The sequence below is a fragment of the Micromys minutus genome (genome assembly GCF_963924665.1).
Source record: "Micromys minutus genome assembly, chromosome: 15".
Taxonomy (NCBI): Eukaryota; Metazoa; Chordata; class Mammalia; order Rodentia; family Muridae; genus Micromys; species Micromys minutus.
Genome location: NC_137984.1, coordinates 26,822,115 through 26,843,286, shown reverse-complemented (window position 1 = coordinate 26,843,286; position 21,172 = coordinate 26,822,115). Strand labels below are relative to the sequence as shown.

The 21,172-nt window shown below is 39.1% G+C and overlaps 1 protein-coding gene and 1 pseudogene across 2 annotated transcripts in view; both read right to left on the bottom strand.

Annotated features, from left to right (window-relative positions):
- Window positions 1-21,172, bottom strand: part of SPATA16 (spermatogenesis associated 16) — a gene marked incomplete at both ends in the record, with an annotated part of 281,161 nt that overhangs the window by 135,896 nt on the left and 124,093 nt on the right. The window lies entirely within an intron of this gene.
- On the bottom strand, window positions 16,815-19,687 carry LOC308430261 (60 kDa heat shock protein, mitochondrial-like; annotated as a pseudogene). The gene is made up of 3 exons: window positions 19,630-19,687; window positions 18,146-19,015; window positions 16,815-17,756 (listed from the first exon to the last, which is right to left on the bottom strand). The product of its transcript is annotated as a 60 kDa heat shock protein, mitochondrial-like (transcript).

The following is a 21,172-nucleotide window of genomic DNA, read 5'->3' as shown; positions in this document are numbered from 1 at the left end:
GAAATGCAATAAAAAGAAATACACTGGAGCAGGGCGATAGCAGTATATGAGACATTAATTCCAAAAATGTATTCAGGAAGGAGAAAGAGTTCGAGTGAATATTACCTATATAAAGAGTAACATCGAGGTGTTTATATGACAATAAAATTTGACAACTCATATGCAAGAACATCAATATTTATGATCCTTTTAAATGTCAAGCGGCTAATGAATTCTTTTTTTGAAGAATAGTTTTATTCTTCTTAATAATAGAGAAATTTATTATTAAAAACAGAGAAGGACACATTTTTAAGTATGAAGATGAAGAACGAGAGGCTGAGAAGAAAGTTAAGCAGTAGGGAGAATGAGGAGCTCATAAGACCATAAACTCAAGGGTGGAGGAGGAGCTGGCTGTCTGTGACCTTCGTAGGAACACTAAGCCATGCATACCCACCACGACTGTTATCTCGCTGATACCACGTGGTGGCACCGGGCTGCCGATCCCGAGGACCCCACTTCAGCTTTTGTGGAGTCACCGCCAGCTTTGCTCCAGTAATTAAGGCCGAGCATGAAAGAATAGCAGAATGAGCTTCAGAAGCTAAAATTGAAACGGAGTCTGCAGGCTGCAGAGAAGGAACACATTCTTAAGATATAGCAGGCAGAGAAGGATATCCCAAAATAGGGCAGGACAGAAAGCTGATAAAAGTCTCTTAAAAATGGTAAGTCTTGGCTTTCAAATTTGAGAATGTGATAAATGTGATTAAATTTGAGAATGTGATAAAATGATTAGAGAAACCTTGGGGAGTAAAGCAGATACAGAAAGCAATACCAAACAATACATTTCTTTAAAACTTATTATTATTTTTTAAATTAAAATACAGAAAAGTTGTAAAGGTAGTAATGCACATTTTTTTCTATCCACTATCTCTTGGCATCATCCAATTTTAACAATTTACACAACTATTTGCAATTTTCATACAATTTCCATAGCACAATGAATGAAATCAGGAAGTTCATGTTGGCACACAAGCATCGTGACGTCCTTCAGTGTCCTTCTTCAGTTCTGGTGTCCAGTCCATGTGTGTCTGCTTAACCACTCCCACTTGGGCATTTCGTCACCTTCTCCTTGCCTTTTATAGCCTTGAAACCACTTTCCCCAAGTAACTGTAGGTGTGCACGCAGTGTGCATGTGCGTATGTCCTCACATCTGGGCAGGTGTGTGTATGGCTGCATGTATGCATGAGGGTACACTTGTGTACCCACAGAGGCCCGAGGGTCATGATGGGGACATCTCTCTCTACTGTCCCCTCCTTGTGGCAGGGTCTCTCAGTTAAACCCAGGTGTCACAGATATGGCTGGTTTTCTTTAATCTTGCTCTAAGGATACACTGTGTCCACCCTCCAAGGCTGGAATTATGTATGGGCAGCCTGTGATCACCTGGCATTTATGTGGGCCCTGGGGGATTTGAACTCTTGTCCTCAAGTCAAATGCTTTCTGTGCTTGGCTCTTTCCTAGACTGGGCCTCTATTTTTAATCAGTAAGGCTTACTTTCACACAGAATACCTCCCAAGATGCTTGCTCATGATCAGACTGAAGTTAAGTATTTTAGGGAAAAAAATGACACAGAAATGATTCTGCAATTTTGCTTCATACTATCAGGGATTATGTGATATTGTACAGTTATGACAAGTAATATTAACATCAATATCATTTATTATCATTATCAAATGGCAAATATAATAATTTGATTATGTTCATATTTTGGATTTCTTATCCAACAGCAATTCTAACAATAATTTGTTATTCTTTTCCAATTGATGAATGGTTGAAGGGGTATGAAGATGAACATGCCTTATTTAGAGTATTTTTAGGTTTACAGTAAAACTGAGCAGGAAGTACAGAGATCCCATATATCCTGTGACCCCCGCCCTCCCTATACTGTGAACCAGAATGGTAGACTTGCTTTCTACATTACCATTTCCCGAAGCCCATAGTTAACAGCTGGGCTCACTCTTGACTGTGTGTATCCCACAGCTTTTTACAAATACATCATAAAACGTGTCCATGCAAAAATAGTTTCACCAGCTTAAACAGCCTCTACATGTCCACTCTTTCCATCCCTCCTAAACAATAGCAGGTGCTGAACTTTTTCCATATTATTGCCTTTTCCAGATAGTCACAGAGGTGGACCGACATGACAAATAGAGTTTCAGATTGTTTTCTTTTACTTGGCAATATGATTTTAAGGCTGGTAGTTCATTTGATTTTAGCACTGGCTAATTTTACATCATGTGCACGCATCACTGTCCCAATAATGTAGCTTAGGTTCTAGGAACCCATGGAAAGATATTTCATTTGCTTTTGAGGATAAGGCATTTTGCTTCCCCAACAGCAGTGATGAGAGCACTTTGTGGTCCCCAGTTTATCTGCACCTCATGATGTCAGTAGTCAGGATCTGGGGAGTATTCCTTGGAATACATATGCAATGGTATCTCACTGTCATTTTCTGATAGTCATATTCTGGTGACATCTGATGGAAAACGTCTCTTCCTAGGCTAGTTGTCACTCTGTAGCATCTTTGGTGAGGAGGGCTCAGTTAAAATTTGGGACTTTAATATTTAGGTTGATCTGTTTGATTTGTTATTGTGGAGTTTCAAAGAGTTCTTTGGACACTTGATTAGATATGTATTTTGTAAATAGTTCCTGGGATGCTGGGGATCAAACTTAAGCATTTTACATCTCTCTCTCTCTCTCTCTCTCTCTCTCTCTCTCTCTCTCTCTCTCTCTGTATGTGTGTGAGAAATGTAGAGGTCAGAGGCCAATATTGGGTCTCTTTCTTGATTGCTATCTACTTTGCTCTTCTTGATATCGATTATGTTGCTGAGTTTGGAGTTTGCTGACTGGCTGGTAGACTTGGTTGGCCTTTGAGCCCTGGGCATCTGCACTTCTCTGTCCACCTCTCCCAACATGGCTGGAGACACAGATTTGCACCATTGTGCCTGATTTTACCTGGGTATAGGGATCCAAGTTCAGGTCCTCAGGCTCATTAAATATGCATTTTAACCACCGAACCACCTCCTCAGCTCCCAAATTGATAGTTTTGCTTTTGACGATGCTCATAATCATAAATCATTTCTCCTATGGATCATACCTTTGGTGCTGGACCCCAAAAGGCATTGTTATACCCAAGAAAGTCTTCACAGGCCACATCATTCATATCTATAATCTACTTGGAGTTAATTTTTTTTGTAGACTGAGTAGTATTTTTGTTGAGATTATTTTTGGATATAAATGACCAATTGTTGCAGAACCATTTGTTGAGATGGCTATTTTCCCTCTATTTTATAGTTTTGGCCCTTTGCAGAAAGCTTAGTTGACCTAGATAACAACATGAAAGTCTTATGAATAGGAAAGAAAGTAAAATCTATATTTGCTGCTGATACAAGCTTATATGTAAAGAAGTCCACCAGAAGATTCTAAAATGTGATAAAGATTTTGGGCAGGGTAGCAGTGTACAAAACCAACAAAGAAAAATGAGAAGCATTTGTTTTGTACGCCATCAACAAACTTGCTGAAAAGCAATAAAAAAATATACCGCTTACAACAGTCTCAAACAAACATCAGCAAAATCCCAAGAAATTAACTTCACCAAAGACGCTAAAGACTTCAAAACTCTACAACAGAGGAAAAAGAAATTGAAGAGGACACAAAATGGCGAGGTCTTCTCATGTTCATGGATCAGCAGAATTTAATATTGTAAAAATGGCCCCTTTACTGAAAAAGCCCTGTAAATTTGATGTAATCCCCACCAAAATTCCGTGCCATCTTTCACAAAACAAAAGAAAATCAAATCCATGAATTGTGTGGGAACACGAGAGAGCCCGGTGGCCAAAGCAATCCTGGAGAAGGCACCAAAGAGGGCCTGGTATAAGCACAGAGCAGACTCATGGATGAACGGAAGGGAACAGAAGACCCAGAGACAAAGCCTCTCAGCCATGTCATCTGTTCCCAATAAACATAGGAAAACATACATTAACTACTGTTGCTGTGCAAACTGCATAATGACATGTACAAGTCTGAAACTAGATCCCAGCCTTTCAGTTGTACCAAAAAAAAAAAAAAAAAAAAAAAAAAAAAAAAAAAAAAATCAGAATGGACCTAGAGCCTTAATGTCACACCAGGAACTTTGATGTTATTACAGGATACTTCAAGATACCCAACTGGGCAATGGCTTCTGAATCGCTTCGGAAATAATTTCAATAGATCAGGCAATAACAGTAGTTGACAAGTGGGGTTGCTTCAAAATGTGTCTGTACAGCAAAGGAAAATGGTCCAGAGTGGGGAGGCAGGCTACACATGGGGCAGACCTGAGCTAGCTAGTCCTCTGGCGGTGGGTGAGGACGAAAAAAAATGCAAAACCCCCAAATACTCAAAAATAAATGTTTTAAACCTAATGGGTAAATGGGCAAGCGAGTGAAATAGAAACCTAAGATTTATTTGTGGGAAATAAAGGGTTTCATTGCACGTTGTGTGTGTGTGTGTGTGTGTGTGTGTGTGTGTGTGTGTGTGTGTGTGTGTGTGCGCGCGCGTGCGTGCCACATGCCTGGATCATATTGTCCCATTTTCTCAATTCTGTTTCTGAGCCTTGTTCTACTTTCTCTTCCAGCACTTTCCCCTTCAACCTTATTTCTTTGTGTCTGTGAGAGCCACGTGAAGCTCTCAACATTATGGTAAGAAGTGGAAGTGATTCATAAACACAGGAGAAAGTAGTACTCAGTATACTTTTCCACTAGGAAAATAAAAATCAAAACCACACCGAGATTCCCTCAGAAAGCAAACAGAAATAAATGGATGACAGTGGGGAGAAACCTGGGTGCCCACCCTATGCGGGGAAACTCGAGGTAAATCCATATTAAAAAAAATACAATTGTACACTAACTTCTTTTCAAGAACAAGGGAGCTATTCAAAGGTTTAATAAATCTAAATGCTTACTCATATCAGGGCTTCAGCAACACATGGAAAACAGAAAAGCAGTGTTTTTTGCTTTGTCTCTGACTTGAGCAAATGTTTTAAGCTTCTGAATCATTAAATGTTTATAAATATAAATATAAATGTGTGTGTGTGTGTGTGTGTGTTGAAGGGTTTGTGCATTAGATATTATCAGGAGGTCCTCAGTCAAGTTTGCAGGCACCTCTACAAACAGTGGGGTTTGGTCAAGTGCTTTTCTACATCTGTTGACATAGAAGGTAATGTCTTCTAGGCTTCTTGTTGCAGGCACAGAGCACAGGCTCTGGAGCACTTTTTGTAGCACCCAGGCTCTATGTCCTGCAGAGGACTGGACCAGGGACTCAGAGTTAGAAGTGAGAAAAATCACACTGTTTACTAAAAGAGGAAACTATCTTTGAGAATGGGGCAGGCCAATGAGCTGAGGAAAAATCGCTACAAAAGTGCTGGGCCAAACCCTCCCAAGTTCTCTTCCGGGCATTTACATTGTGCCGCCTCTCTCCCATGTGTGTGCCACTGGCTTTCTGAGCATCTTCCATTTGTTGTATGACTACCAGGTGGGAGGAAATTCCTGTCTTTCTCAGCCAACAGACAACTGCTTCTTTTAAAACACTTTTCATAACCTCTGTCTGTCTGTCTGTCTGTCTATCTATGTATCTATGTATCTATCTATGTATCTATGTATGTATGTATCTGTCTGTCTGTCTGTCTGTCTGTGTGTGTGTGCACATGCATGTATGCCACAGTGTACACATCAGAGGACAATGTGGGAGGTAATTCTTTCCCCCATGAGAGCTGACAAGCACCTCTACCCTCCCCTCATAGTGGGGACCCTATAAAGAATTCCTTTTATTATCAAGGATGACCTTGAATGAGCTTACTGAGTAGTCCACTTACTGCAATACTTATGTCAATTGTCTTTCAAGCATTGAACTAGACTTTCCTACCTGGATTAGTTCCACTTGGTCATAAATACCGTTCTTTCTCTACACTGCTTGTTTGATTGTGTTCAGTTGCTTGAAGGTGCTACTAATGCTGAGTTCATTACATCACTAGCATTTATTTTTCTGGCTGGAGCTATCTATCTTCAATATTGATGTTGAAATATCTAACTACAATAAGAACTCATCTACTTTTTTTTTGTGTTCCTATCAGTTCTTGCCTTATATATTTTGACAGTGCTACATGTCCATACATGTTAAAGGTAGTTATATCTTCTTACTGAATTGATTCCTTTATCATTACATGATATCTTTTTACTCAAAGCTACACTAAACTCTTCTAGGGTTTATTTCCCCTAAAAGTAGTTCTGATGTCTTTGTTTCCTTTTGATTAATTATTATGATATATGCCTTTCAGTCCCTTTGTTTTTTAATTTTTAATTTCTGTCATTGTGTGGAAATTTTATGGGCAGCAAAGGTGCACTTTGTCTTTTTCCTCCATTTTAACAGTCCCAGAGTATTTAGAGGACTGATATCTAAAGTGATGGTTCTTATTATGGAACAAATATCCATTGTCTTTGCTGGTTTTCTGCTCATTGTGCTTATTTTATGTTAATGCTTTTGTCTTCTTCACTCTCTTGCCCTGCTTCCGACCGAAAAAGCATCTTAGACAATTCTGTATTCACTCCTTAAGCATAAACATCTTTAGTGATCGCTGTAACCTTCACAATGTTTTAATTTACGATGAATCCAAGTCCACTTTTAAATAAAACAACACCTCTCACTTCAGGAGCAGTGTGTGTAGCTTTGTAGGAAGCCCTCCCATATGGTTCTTTCAGTGTGTACGTCTTTCATTTCCTTTTCCACAGGGACGCCTATGTAAGAATGTATAAGTGAGCATATTGTTGTTACTGTTTTGGAGGAGCTGTTATTTGTAATTCATTAGCAAAATAGCCCCCAAATATCCAGGAATGAAAGTCCTTAGTTGAGGGACACAGGCCTGGTGAGCCTGCGCTGCGAGTAGCTGAGGCGCAGAGAGGTCTGGGCCAAGCGCCTGGAAACTGTGCCCCCAACATTGTTTTAGGGGAGCAGGAACTATGCCGGAGGGACTCAGTATCCACCTGAAGGGCCCGTGCATGCAAACCAAATGCTCAGGCCATCTGCCACTGGGAACAGTAGAGACCCAGAGACACAGGCAAGGTACATGGGAGAGATGGGAACCAATCACTGACAACAAGACCACATATAATCACAGACAACATGATGTCACTTATGAACATTGATTCAAAAATACTCAATAAAATACTTGCAAATTGAATCCAAGAACACATCAAAATGATCATTCACCATGATCAAGTAGGCTTCATCCCTGGTATGCAGGGATGGTTTAATATAAGGAAATCCATCAACGTAATCCCCCATATAAACAAACTCAAAAAAAAAAAAAAACCAAACAAACGAACAAACAAACAAACAAACAAACAAAAAAAAACCCATGTGGTCATCTCACTAGATGCTGAGAAAACATTTGACAAAATTCAACACCCCTTCATGTTAAAAGTCTTGGAAAGAACAGGAGTCCAAGGCCCAGACCTAAACATAATAAAAACAATATACAGCAAACCAACAGCCAACATCAGACTTAAAGGTGAGAAACTAGAAGCAATCCCACTAAAATCAGGGACTCGACAAGGCTGCCCACTCTCCCCCTACATATTCAACATAGTACTGGAAGTCCTGGCTGGAGCAATTAGACAGCAAAAGGAAATCAAAGGATACAAATTGGAAGGAAGAAGTAAAAACATCACTATTTGCAGATGACATGATAGTGTACATAAGTGACCCCAAAAATTCCACCAGAGAACTCCTAGAGCTGATAAACAAGTTCAGCAAAGTGGCTGGATATAAAATTAACTCAAACAAATCAGTAGCCTTCCTCTACTCAAAGGACAAACATGTGAACAAAGAAATTAGGGAAAAGATACCCTTCATAATAGTCACAAAATATGAAATACCTTGGTGTGACTCTAAGCAAGTGAAAGACCTGTATGACTAGAACTTCAAATCTCTGAAAAAGGAAATCGAGGAAGATCTCAGAAAATGGAAAGATCTCCCATGCTCATGGATTGGAAAAATTAACATTTTTAAAATGGCCATCTTACCAAAAGCAATCTACAGAGTCAATGCAATTCACAATCAAAATTCCAACCCAGTGCTTCATAGATTTGGACAGAGCAATGTGCAATTTCATCTGGAATAACAAAAGACCTAGAATAGTGAAATCCATCCTAAACAACTAGAAAACATCTGCGGGAATCACCATCCCTGATCTCAAGCTATATTACAATGCAATTGTGTTAAAAACTGCATGGTACTGGTACAGAGGCAGGCACGTGGATTAATGGAATAGAATCGAAGATACAGAAATGATCCCTCACAGATATGGTCACTTGATTTTTGACAAAGGAGCTGTAAACATTCAATGGAAAAAGGACAGCATCTTAAACAAATGGTGTTGGTCCAACTGGTGCTCAGCATGCAGAAGAATGAAAATAGATCCTTTCTTATATCCTTGTACAAAGCTCAAGTGCAAGTGGATCAAAGATTTTCACATTAAACCAGATACACTGCAACTATAGAAGAGAAAGTAGGGAAAACTCTAGAACACATAGGCACAGGAGAAAATTTCCTGAACAGAACACCAATGGCTCAGGCTCTAAGGTCAAATTTCGACAAATGGGACTTAGTGAGTTTGCAAAGTTTCTGTAAGTCTAAGGACACTATCAAGAAAACAAAATTGCAGCCAATAGATTGACAAAAGATCTTCACCAACCCCACAACAGATAGAGGTCTAATATCCAAGGTATACAAAGAACTCAAGAAGTTAGACACCAGAGAATCAAACAACCCTATTAAAAAATAAAGTACAGAGCTAAAAAAAAAAGGTTCTCAGTTGAGGAATATCGAATGGCTGAGAAGCATCTAAGGATGTGCTCAACATCCTTAGTCATCAGGGAAATGCAAATTAAAACAACCCTGAGATTCTACCTCATACCGACCAGAATGGCTAAGATCAAATATTTAGATGACAGCAGATCCTGGCGAGTATGCAGAGAAAGAGGAACACTTTTGCACTGTTGGTGGGCTTGTAAACTGGTAAAACCATCTGGAAATCAGTCTGGCAATTACTCAGAAAACTGGACATAGTACTACCTGAAAACCCAGTTATTCCACTTCTGCGCATATTCCCCAGAGAAACTCCAACATACAACAAAGACACATGCACCACAATGTTCATAGCAGCCCTATTTATAATAGCCCAAAGCTGGAAAGAACCCCAATGTCCTTCAGTAGATGAATGGATACAAAAATTCTGGTATATTTACACAATGGAGTACTACTCAGCTATCAGAAACAATGACTTCACAAAATTCTTAAGAAAATAGATGTATCTAGAGAATACCATCCTGAGTGAGATAACACAGTCACAAAAGAACAGACATAATATGCCATCACTGATAATTGGATACTAACCCCAGAAAGCTCTGAACACCCCAGAAACAACTCACAGACTATATGAAGTTCAAGAAAAACAACAACAACAACAACAACAAAAAAAAAAAAAAAACAAAAAAAAAGAAAAACCATTATGCTTAATCTTTACACACCAAGAAAACTTCGACTATTTCCAGGTTACATCTTGTTTTACATGTACTTTATGCTCATTGTAACTAGAAAGATTTTAATGCCTACTATCAATCCTTTAAAAAATCGAGTAATGACAAAAATGTATTCATATACTTTTATGCAAAATGTTTAAAATCTGTACATTTATTTTTATTTTATAAAATAATGTTGTTCAATTGAAAAAAAAGAACCTGGAGGGGACAAGGGACTTCATATACAAAGACCAACAGAGTCATTTAATCTGGACCTTGTGGGGGGTTCTTTCAGAGACTGGATCACCAACCAAAGAGCAAATAAAGGCTGGACATAGATCTAGTTTTATTTTTAGTCTCTTAAAAGTAATAACCTTTTTTCCCCTTTATTGGATATATTTTTTTACATTTCAAATGTTACCCCCTTTCCCAGTTTTCCCTCCAATCCTATTCCTTTCTTATCCCCCTTATCCCTGCTTCTATGAGGATGCACTCGACTGCCTCCTGCCTCCTGCCTCCTGCCCTGACATTCCCCAACACTGGGGCACTGATCCTTGGCAGGAATAAAGGCTTCTCTTCCCACTGATGACCAAGAAGGCCACCCTTTGCTACATATGCAGCTGGAGCCATGGGTCCATCCATGTGTACTTTTTGGATGGCAGTTTAATCCCTTGGAGTTCTGTTTGGTTGGTATTGTTTTTCTTATGGGGCTGCAAACCCCTTGAGCTCCTTCAACCCTTTATCAAACTCCTCTACTGAGGACCTTGTTTTCAGTTCAATGGTTGGCTATGACCATCTGCCTCTGTATTTGTCATGAAAAAGTAACTATTTTTTTAAGTGTGGAAGATTATGTCGTCATATTTGTAATCTAAGAAAATTCTTTTCTTAGGCACTTCAAGTTTTCTATCAAGTCTGATTCTTCAGTCTTGTTACAGTGGTTTTGGTCTTCATTTCTTTTGGAGTCTCTCATAGAACTTTCATGTCTTTGTTTATACTGTTGATATGCTCCAACATTCTGGTTCTTGTTTGCATGAAGGCCCCAGTATATTACAGTTAAAACCCTTACTGGTCTGGTAATTCCAATATTCCTGTTGTATCTGATTCTGATGGACTTATTTGTTCTCTGAAAACTATTCTAACCAGCCACTGTGATACACTGGGCACAAGGAACAGTGCCTTCGCAGGTGTACTGGAAAGCTGTGGGAGGAAGGGCTCTACTGTCCTTTGAGGTCTCCATCATACAACAGCTCATTCAGTGACCTGTAAGCCATCACCAGTTGTTCCTTAGCTGTTGATTGTGCCTGACCCCCTTTACTTTTAGGCATGTCAGGAAGACTACAGAAAGTAAGGTGTGTATTTGTGCTACATACATGAGACTCTGACAAAGCCCCAGCAGGTTGAGTCTGAGTACAAAGTATCTTTGAGGTGTAGCTCTTGTTAAGCTCAGAATGCTCTACTGCTAGTTGAATAGGCTCATTACCTATGACTTTGTGTTCCTGATGGAGTTAAGAAGACATGTTTGTTTTTTTTTTTTTTTTTTTTTTTTTTTTTTGGTCCATTCACATCGTCTTTGTTATGGAGTGGTGACTTTTCTAAGTTCCTAACAGACTGGACTGGAAATCAGGAGTCCATTAGTGAATCTTGCCCACAACAATTATTCCTGTGGCGTTTGTTCACATTGATTTCCTCTCACTCTTTCTACACTTATTAACTGACATTCTTCTGTAAGGAAATGTTTTTCTTCATGCACTGTATACTTATTCATTAAAATGTTTTTATATTACTATTGAATTATGGGTGTTCATTGAGTTCCAAGAGTTATTATCTTATATTATCAATGTTTAGTTTGAAACCAAATTACTTCAGCCTTGGCTCTAGCACACGACTTTTGCTTATGTCCAGTGTCTGACTACTAGGCATGAAAGGTCTTCAAATGGAAGCAGACAAGGGAATCTGGTAAACAATACTGAAGCTGGTGTTTTTTTTTCCCCTAAAAATACTGTTAACCCCAGGAGGTTTAGTAACTGTGTTTTAATTTGGCAAACGGCCAGGGGAACCAGACAACGGAACAGAATGAGGCTTTTAGAGACCCTCACATCAATGTTTCCTTTAGAATGGGCCATGGGAAAAATAGAAGAATGTTTCAAAGAAACTGTTAGGGGTTCATGCCAGTAATGGCCTTGGATCTTGGAAAAAAAATCACATCATGTCTTACTTGAGAATTTCTTGACAGAGCTATGAGCATTCTGCTTGGTAGTTCTAATAGTTTCTACAGCACACATGGAAGAGCAAAGGGTCAAAATGGATAGGGAATTCTTGGAAAAATGGTTAAGAAGATTTTTTTAACCAGATACCAAGACAGATCATAAAACTATTCTATATTGGATACTGTGGTCTTAGCCACACAATGGACAAATAAATGTATAAACCAAATAGAGACCAGAAATCAATGTATCATATAAAGAAAACCAATATTGATAGACTTAACATAGAAGATGAATAGTAATAGAATTCAGGGAGATGATGTCAAGGTAATCAGTTCTTGGACAAGTTGGAAACAGCTATTTTATATGTCACATCTTATAGGAAAGTTGATTATTATACCATTAAATCAAACCTTCAAAGGCGAAGAGAACATGTTTTTTTCATTCATTCATTCATTCATTCATTCATACATTCGTTCATTCATTCATTCATTCATTCATGTGTATTGGGACATTCACTATTAGAACATATGTTAGGAGATCAGAGGGCATCTTTTAGGAATTAGTTCTTTCCACTCTGTGGGTCCTCATGATCCAACTATAACATGAGATATCTCTGATTAGGTTTTTTTTTTTTAATTCAATTTGATACAACCTGGAGTGATTCAGTTATGGAACTGATTCTTTTTTATTAGCCTGCAGGTAATACGTCTGTGGGGCACTTTCCTAACTGGAGATTGATGTGGGAGGGCCCAGTTTACTGTGGGCAGTGCCACCTCTGGAAAGGTGATCTTGAGTTGTATAAAAAAGAGGACTGAGCAAGCCATGGGGAACAAATCAGTAAGCAGCAATCCCCTGTGGCCTTTGCTTCATTTCCTGCTTCCACGTTCCTGCCTGGAGTTCCTGTTCTGACTTCATTTTATGAAGGGCTGTAAGCTGTGAGATGAAATAAACTCTTTTTCAGAAGTTTCTTTGGATCACATCAATAGAAAGCTAAGTAAGGGCAGGATATCTTAGAACCCATGCAGTGAAATCATAAAGGAGGTTCATTGAATTTGATGTTGAAACATTAGATTGATCTTTATCAAAAGATACAGTAAAGAATGTCTTTTATAAATTGGAAGAAGTTGCCTACAACAAATGTTTCTACAAATTATGAGTTATCCAGAATTTACCGGAATCCTAAGATTCAATAATAAAAAGGCAAATAACCTAATAAACATAAATTGGAATGTCATAGAAGAAATATGATTAAGTGAGAACTATATTAAATATTGTGCACAATATTAAAAGTGTTCATCAGTAATTAATAAGATGAAATTGAGGACCAGGAGACAGTCATTCTTCAGAGTCTCTGAACCAAGCACACAGACCGATGATGGGAACTGTACGCTTTCCTGGATCCACCAGTAACAAATGGTTAAGCTCAGATATCAGACTTGTCACCAATCAGCAATGAAATTTAACACATTCTTCAAACTCTAGGGACCGTTTCCTCACCAACAAAGTCTAGAAAATGGCTTATGTGCAGTTACAAGGAATGAGGATAATGTACAGAAAGAAATGGACATGAAGTTTGTAGAAATAGAGGGTCCTAGATGGTGGTCATGAAAGCTCTCACAAACTTATGGGTAGCTGCAGAATTGAGGACAGTGTATCAGGGTTTGGAGATCTGTCTCTAAAACATAGCATAATCACAACAGCTGAGATTATGCTATAGCATAATCATTCACTGAGGGCATACACAGTTTGTTTTGCCATATTCATTATTTCATTTAAGTCTCAGTATTAGTTTGTAATATAATTGGTTGGTGTTCATATGTGTTTGTGTGTGAATTCACATGAGTGACTAGATTCCAGAGGTATGTTGGGTATTTATGCTAACCACTTTCAATCTTTTTTTTTTCTTTTTTTTTTGAGACAAGCCTGGAGCTTGTCTCTTACCAAGCCTGGAGGTCACTAATTTCTAATTCATGTAGACTTGCTGGCTAACAAGCCCAGGGCTTCTCCTGTCTCTGTCCCCAGAGCTGGGACTACAGATATGTTGCCACATCTGGCTTTTATATGTGTACTGGGGATCTGAATTCAGGTCCTCCTGCTTACACTGCAAGCACTGTACCAACGGAGGCATATGTCTAGCTAGCATTCCCCTCCCCGGATACCCATTTCCCTTTTATTGTTGAAAAAACTAAAAGTTAGAGATTAACTACCTTGCCCAAGGTCATTTCTAGCTCTGAGAGTGGAACACATTTCTTTCTGCCTCTACTATAATTCTCTAGGGTCCATCATTTCTTAGCACACAGATCCAGAAACAGAGCTTTTGTTTTATAAGCAATTTTCATAATTAGTGAAATCAAGGTTAATTTATGTGCATAATAGTTTGATGAGCTGATGCCAGTATTAAAAAAAAAAAAAACAGGGTAGAAATATCAGTTGGTGCTCCAGACTGTGCTGCTATGATTTCTAACCTAAATGCTGGTTAAGGTTTCTTTGTGTTTTGTCTGTAATAATGGGGGAAGGAAGATGGAAAACTAGAGCCATGGTCAGATAACCTAAATCTACTAATTCTTTGAAATTCTGTGTCTCCAGCTTGGGAGAGTACAATTTTCTTGTGACCAGCAGGAATAGATGAAATGCCACTCAAAATCAAAGGGGATGATAGAATTTTTGCTATATTCACACATGCAAAATCCCACAATAGGTAGAGCTTGGACTTGCCAATTTCTTAAACCAGCCAGCACATTGCCTTCTAAGTCTTTGTGCATGAGTAGGATCCCAAAGGCATTGATTCCCAGAACAAGACTGTATTTAATAGTTGGGAGTGGCAGAGCTCAGTGACTGCTGAGCTCTCTTCAGCTTTGCTGTCTAGAAATGCATTCTCTTTAAGCATCCCCCCTCTTTGTGTATGTGTGTGTGTGTGTGTGTGTGTGTGTGTGTGTGTGTGTGTGTGTGTGTGTGTGTGTGTGTGTGTGCATGTGTTTACAGAATCCAGAAAATGGCATTAGATTCCCAGAAGCTGGATTTTCAAGTAGATGTCAGCCAAAATCTGGTCCTTTGTAAGAGTAGCCAGTGTTCTTAATTACTGAGCCATCTCTTCAGCCCCATCATCTTCTGAGGTAGAGTCTCACGTCTTCAAAGAGCTTTTAGTTGAAAACATATATTTTTTTATGTGTTGTGTATGATTGTTCTACCTGCACAAGTGTCCATGCACAAGTACATGCCTAGTGCTTGTGGAAGTTGGAAGAGGGCAAATTTCCTGCAACCAGAATAACAGGTGGCTGTGAGCCACCACATAGGTACTGGGAACAGAACCTGGTTCATCTCTCCAGCCCCAATATCTCCAATTTTTAGTAACAGCAAAATCAATGATAATAGTTTATTTAACTTGAGAGTATATTATGATCGGCCAAGCATTGTGTTAAATGCTTGGCGTAAGATATGTCACTTAATTTTCACAATCATCTGTATCACAGATGCTGTGATCATCACCAGGCCATGGAACATAGCATGGAAGTCTAGTTCTGTCTGTGATACTTCCTCATTGATCCCTAATGCATTTGACAGTCTTCAAAAAGCACCACACAGCTTCCCAGACTTTAGTGTCACCCACTTTGGTTACACATTGCTATATTTGAATCTGTACATCTCATGTTTGTAGAAGATGTGGGATCACATGAACATCTGATTTCAGGAGGTCACTGTTAGCAAGCATAATTTCTTTACATTTAGATGATAAGGTATGTGGGCCATATTTGTTTCCTTTACATTGCCTCCACCTGTTGTTTTTTTCATGGGGTGTACATATGTGTCTGTAATGAGTGTGTGCACACATGTGTATGTAAATACACATACAAGTGAATATGGACAGCAGAGGTAACATTAGGTGTCTTCCTCTATTACCCACGCTCTACCCTACTTTTTGAGACAGTCTCTCATTGAACCAGGAGTTCACTGACTTTGGTAGGCTGAGAGAACAATGACCTCCAAGGATGTACCTGTCTCTGTGCTCTTCACCCCGCCCCATGCTAGGGTTACATGTTGTGCATATAGAGGTTAGAGAGCAACTTTTTGCAGTTGGTTCTCTCTTTTCACCACATGGATTCCTGAGGTTGAGCTTGGGTTGTCAGACATGGATAAAACCATCTTTACCTGCTAAGATTTTGCCATCCCCATGTCTGGTTTTTCATGTGGGTTCTTGGGATCCAAACTCAGGCCCTATTTCTTACGCAGCGGACACTTTCCAGACCAAGCCATTTTTCTACTCTCCAATCAATTTTTAAAACAGTCGTTATTATTTTAAGATGCAAGACTAGATCTACACCAGGAAAAATGTCTCTCCACTCTGCTACTGTACAGACTAATGTTCTCAGGTACTATACCAGTTCATACATCAATTTAGTAATGTTTGAAGGCTAACACAAATTTGTAGCATGTTATTACTATTATCATGACTGTAAGCATTAGTGCAGAGTGCTTGCTTTTCTCCAATAAATTTATCAATGACCATACATAGCCAGAGTTTAAAAATATTTTTAAATGTTAACACCAACCCAAATACAAATCTTAAATTTACACTCGTTCCCTGATTACAAGATATGATAAAGCAATAGTGGTGCAAGAGTTGTGGGAGTAACCAACCAACATCTGATTTGAGTTAAGGCCCACTCCATGAAATAGAGCCTATACTTTACATTACTTGTGACCAAGAATCTGAGACTAGACAATATAGTGACCCAGAGTAAACCCAAATACTATTGTTTTTTTAAGTACCAATAAAATGACTTCTAATGACAGTGAAAAAAATAGAAAAAATGATGAATGTTTGTGATAATTACCTTATAATTTGGAACTTATCTGAAAAGAAATGAAGTTAATTTGCTTTTTGTTTCTTTTGAAAGTACAAATGTCTTTATACAAAAATACAAAATAAATTATCTGTAGGCATGGACAATGACAGTAGTAAACCATTATGTACTGTCAAAGGAAACCAGTAACTGATGGTCACAGTGATCAGACTGCCTTCTCTTCAGTCATTTTCTTCAGGTGACCTCTCTGAAGTTATCAGTGAAGAGCCTGCCTTGAGCTTCCTGTCACAGTTCACTGATAAGGGCAAAGCACTAGTCTTGGAGTTAGAACAGCCACCTTCCATACCCCCTCCCATTCCTCCCATTGCACCCATTTCAAGGTCTTTCTCTTTTTTAGGAAATTGTCACTACAGCTTCGGCTGTAGTTAGCAAGGAGGCCATCCCAGCAGCATCCAGTAAAGCAGTTCTTACAACCTTTGTTGTATCAATGATTCCCTTTTCCACCATGTTCACAAAATCTCCAAGCATGATGTCATAACCAATTTCTGAGGAACTCTGCAGAATTTTCTCAACTATCATTCTTAGCAATCATCATTGCAGGAGTTTTGAATGCTCTTTTAAGAATTTCTATACCTATTTTCTGGTCTTCATTAGGAGGCTTTAATGAATCCAAGGTTGGGATGCATCAAAGCAGAGCGCAGCCCCCTCCTAGAGCAATGCCTTCTCCAACAGCTGCTATTGCAGCACTGAGAGCATCTGTAACTCTGACTTTCTTCTCATTCACTTCATCACTTGTCCCTCCAACCTTCAACACAGCTACTCCATCTGAAAGTTTAGCAAGTCCCTTGTTCAGCTTTTCCTTTTCATATTCACTAATTGTGATGTCTAGCTGCTCAGTAATTCCTTGAATGCGTTTTTCAATGTGAGCTTTGTCATCTTTTCTTTTCGAAAGCATGGCATCATCTTTAGTGACAATGACCTCTCCAACTTTTCCTAAGTCATGAGCTAGAACATCTTCAAGATTTAGATTCAACCCCTCTTCTCCAAACACTGCCCCACCAGTAGCAATAGCCATATCTTTAAGGTGCTTCTTTCTATTGTCCCCAAACCCTGGAGCTTTGACGGTTACCACCTGAAGACCAACTTTTAGCCGTTCAAAATCACTGTGCTTAGAGCTTCTTTTTTTTATTGAAAATTTTTATTTTAAAAAACGAAGATAAATGTACAAATTTTTAAACATTTTTGCATAAAAGTATACGAATACATTTTTAAAGGTTGTAATTAAGTATTTGTGGGTACATATACATACACATATGTATATATGTAACAATAATATAGGAAAACAGGTTATTAATTTGAGGGTTTAGGAGAGAAGCTGGGAGGGGCTGTAGGGAGGAAAGTTCTATTTTAATTAAAATATATTCTTTTTTTTCTTTTTGAACTTCACACAGTCTGTGAGTTGTTTCTGGGGTGTTCAGAGCTTTCTGGGGTTAGTATCCCATTATCAGTGACTGCATATTATGTCTGTTCTTTTGTGACTGGGTTATCTCACTCAGGATGATATTCTCTAGATGCATCTTCTTTATCAACATCTTCAGTGATTATGACCAAGAGCTTCTGATGAGCATTGGAAATTTCATGAGCAGGTAGAATGGACTGAACACTAGAAATTTTCTTTTCATTCAATAAAACATAGACATCTTGGAAGTTACATTTTTGGCCTTTTGATAATTTGATGAATTATGGGGAAATATATCCTCTATCAAACTTCATGCTTTCAATATTTTCTAGCTCATCATCCAGGGCTTTTCCATCCTTCACTGCAATGACTCCCTTTCTTCCAACCTTTTTCATTGCATCAGAAATGATGTTCCTTTGTCTTTGTCTCCATTTGCAGAAATTGTAGCCACCTGAGCAGTTTCTTCAGGGGTTGTCACAGGTTTAGATTGTTTCTTAAGTTCAGCAGTTTCAGCATCAACAGCCAACATTCACACCTCTCCGGATTTCCACTGGATTAGCTCCTTTGCTGATCTTCTCAAAGCCCTCCTTGGCAATAGACCGTGCCAGAACAGTGGCAGTGGTGGTGCCATCCCCAGCCTCTTTGTTTGTGTTATTGGCAACATCCTAAGCAAGTTTAGCTCCGATATTTTTGTATTTATCCTTCAAATCAATTGACTTCGCAACAGTGACCCCATCTTTTGTTACTTTGGGACTTCCCCAGCTCTGTTCAATAATCACTGTTCTTCCCTTGGCCCCATTGTAACAGCAACAGCATCGGCTAAAGGGTCTACACCTTGAAGCATTCAGGCTCCAGCATCTGCACCAAATTTCACATCTTTGGCACAGGCCCGAGTGAGATGAGGAGCCAGTGCCCGGGACACCGGTCTCATCAGGCGAAGGACTGTGGGTAGTAGAAGCGTTTCTGTGGGGTGAAGCAGGAGAGCAGGCGAGGCAGGCTGTCTGTGGCGAGTGAGGGACCCAGCCCAGCTTGCTTTTCTTTATGTGCTATTCTAACGTCAATGTTTTGTTATTCCATTAGATACTTACAACTCTGTAACTTTGTTGTTCAAATATTTATTTTTAATTATATGTTTCTATGTGGGTTTGTACACAGGAGTGTCCATGGAAGGTAGAAATGTTGGAATCCTCAGAGCTGGAGTTGCAGGTGTTTGTGAGCTACTTCATTTGGGTTTTACAAACTGAACTCAGGTTCTTTGCCAGAGCAGCAAACACTCTTATCTACTGAGCCATCTCTCCAAGTCTCCTGGTTCTATAATTTTAAGTCCTTAGGACAAGGCATGAGTTATGAGCCTGAAGCTTGACTGTTTTAATCCTGATGCTGCTCTCTCAAACTGTGCCACCATACCTCTCTTGCTCAGGTGAAGGTATAATCAACTGGAGTTGAGAAGTGAAATGTTTAACTGAGGCCAGGACCTATGACAAAGTTGGTCTCTACTAATGTTGGCTTAGAGTCATACACCATGCACAGCATTTTTGCAGCATATATAAATGAGGATTAATACAGCTTTGTAATACCTATACGTGTGAAAGTCACCCAACAGTGGAGTGAATTATCACTGCCGTCTCTCAACATGTGGCCCTCCTACATGTTTCATGTGACAAATATTGGATCACACACAGCCCCTCTGTCAATGGCAGACAGAGTGGCCCCAGGAAAGTGCTAGGTGGATAAAGTATATGAACAAAAATTAGCCCAGAGACTTTATTCAACCTATTTTTCTGTGTATAGAAGAACTGATTTTACCTTGAGAAACCTGATGCTTTTTTAATGCCTTGAATGGGTGAATGAATAGGGTTTTATACTTCTAATTGAATCAGAACTGGGTTCCAATAAACTCCCAACACTACTATCATCTCTTCAGAATCACTTGTCTGGAGTCTACCTGTCAGAATCTTCCTTTGCAAGATACATAATAATCTCATTTAAAATCACAGAGTTTCATGACACCAGTAAGATGACAAAGCTTGCTCCTTCTCACTGTTATGATCCTGCTCTGGAGTGACTGCTTATCTACAGTCACTGTTTTATATTGCTAGATTCCTCATCACTTCACTTTATTTTTGGATCACTCTTTGGCAGACGGTGATTTATATATGCATTAGTTCCGGTAGGATCAATCTAGAAGGAAAGTACGAGAAGAAACAGGAGGAGCAGGAGAAAGTCAGGAGTAAAACCCTCAAATAAATGCCCCACATGCTTGCTGGTTCTCATAAAACTCCTGCTTCTAGGAACTTCCATTTTCTACCTCCTCAGTGAAGAAGCTGTGGAGAAACACAGCCTGAAGTACTGTAAGTAACAGAAGCTATTGCATAGCCAAACAGAAATGGCTTAGCAGGCTCTTGATGCCCATAGTTCGCCCAGATTTTTGTGCTTCGCTGTAATATTGATTTTCTAACATGTCATTTTAGGTACACTTGACCATTGATTCCTAAGACTCAATGTTAGTGCATTTGCTTTTTGAAGATATTGTGTGCACTTATCTATAGACCAGAGTTCTAGAACATTAAAGAACTTTAAATCGTCTCCAACTTAGTGTCAAAACAACAAAAAAGAAAAACAGTTGTATTCACTATTCAATCAAAGAACGAGGCTCAATGACTGCAAGAGATCCATCGAGAACAGCTTACAAAGCTTATTTGTAAGCTTATTTGGGGAATTGTGCTGGTTTCTGTGGCGATCCACTGAGAACAGCAGACAAAGCTTACATGCAGAATTACACTAATTTCTATGGGGCAAATGCCAACAAAAGAGGGAGGCTGAAGAAAGAATCCAGAGGCCTGAAACACGTGCCAGTCCATGCCCAGTGGCTCAGCCTATTTTTGTATTGTTCGGAAGAGTAACTAGAGAATATATTATGTGGAGAATAGAGGTTTATTTCTTGTGGTCCCGAGGTTGGCTAAGCCTTCTTGTGGATGGCTTGAGGGCACGTTCTCAGATGAGGCAGTGGAGGGGAGGAGGGCAAATTCACCTTTATTTGGAACACGTGGCCTCAATTACTAAGCTATGCTTTCAGTACTTAGTCATGCAGAGTTTCCCTCATTCTCTAGACCTCTTAGC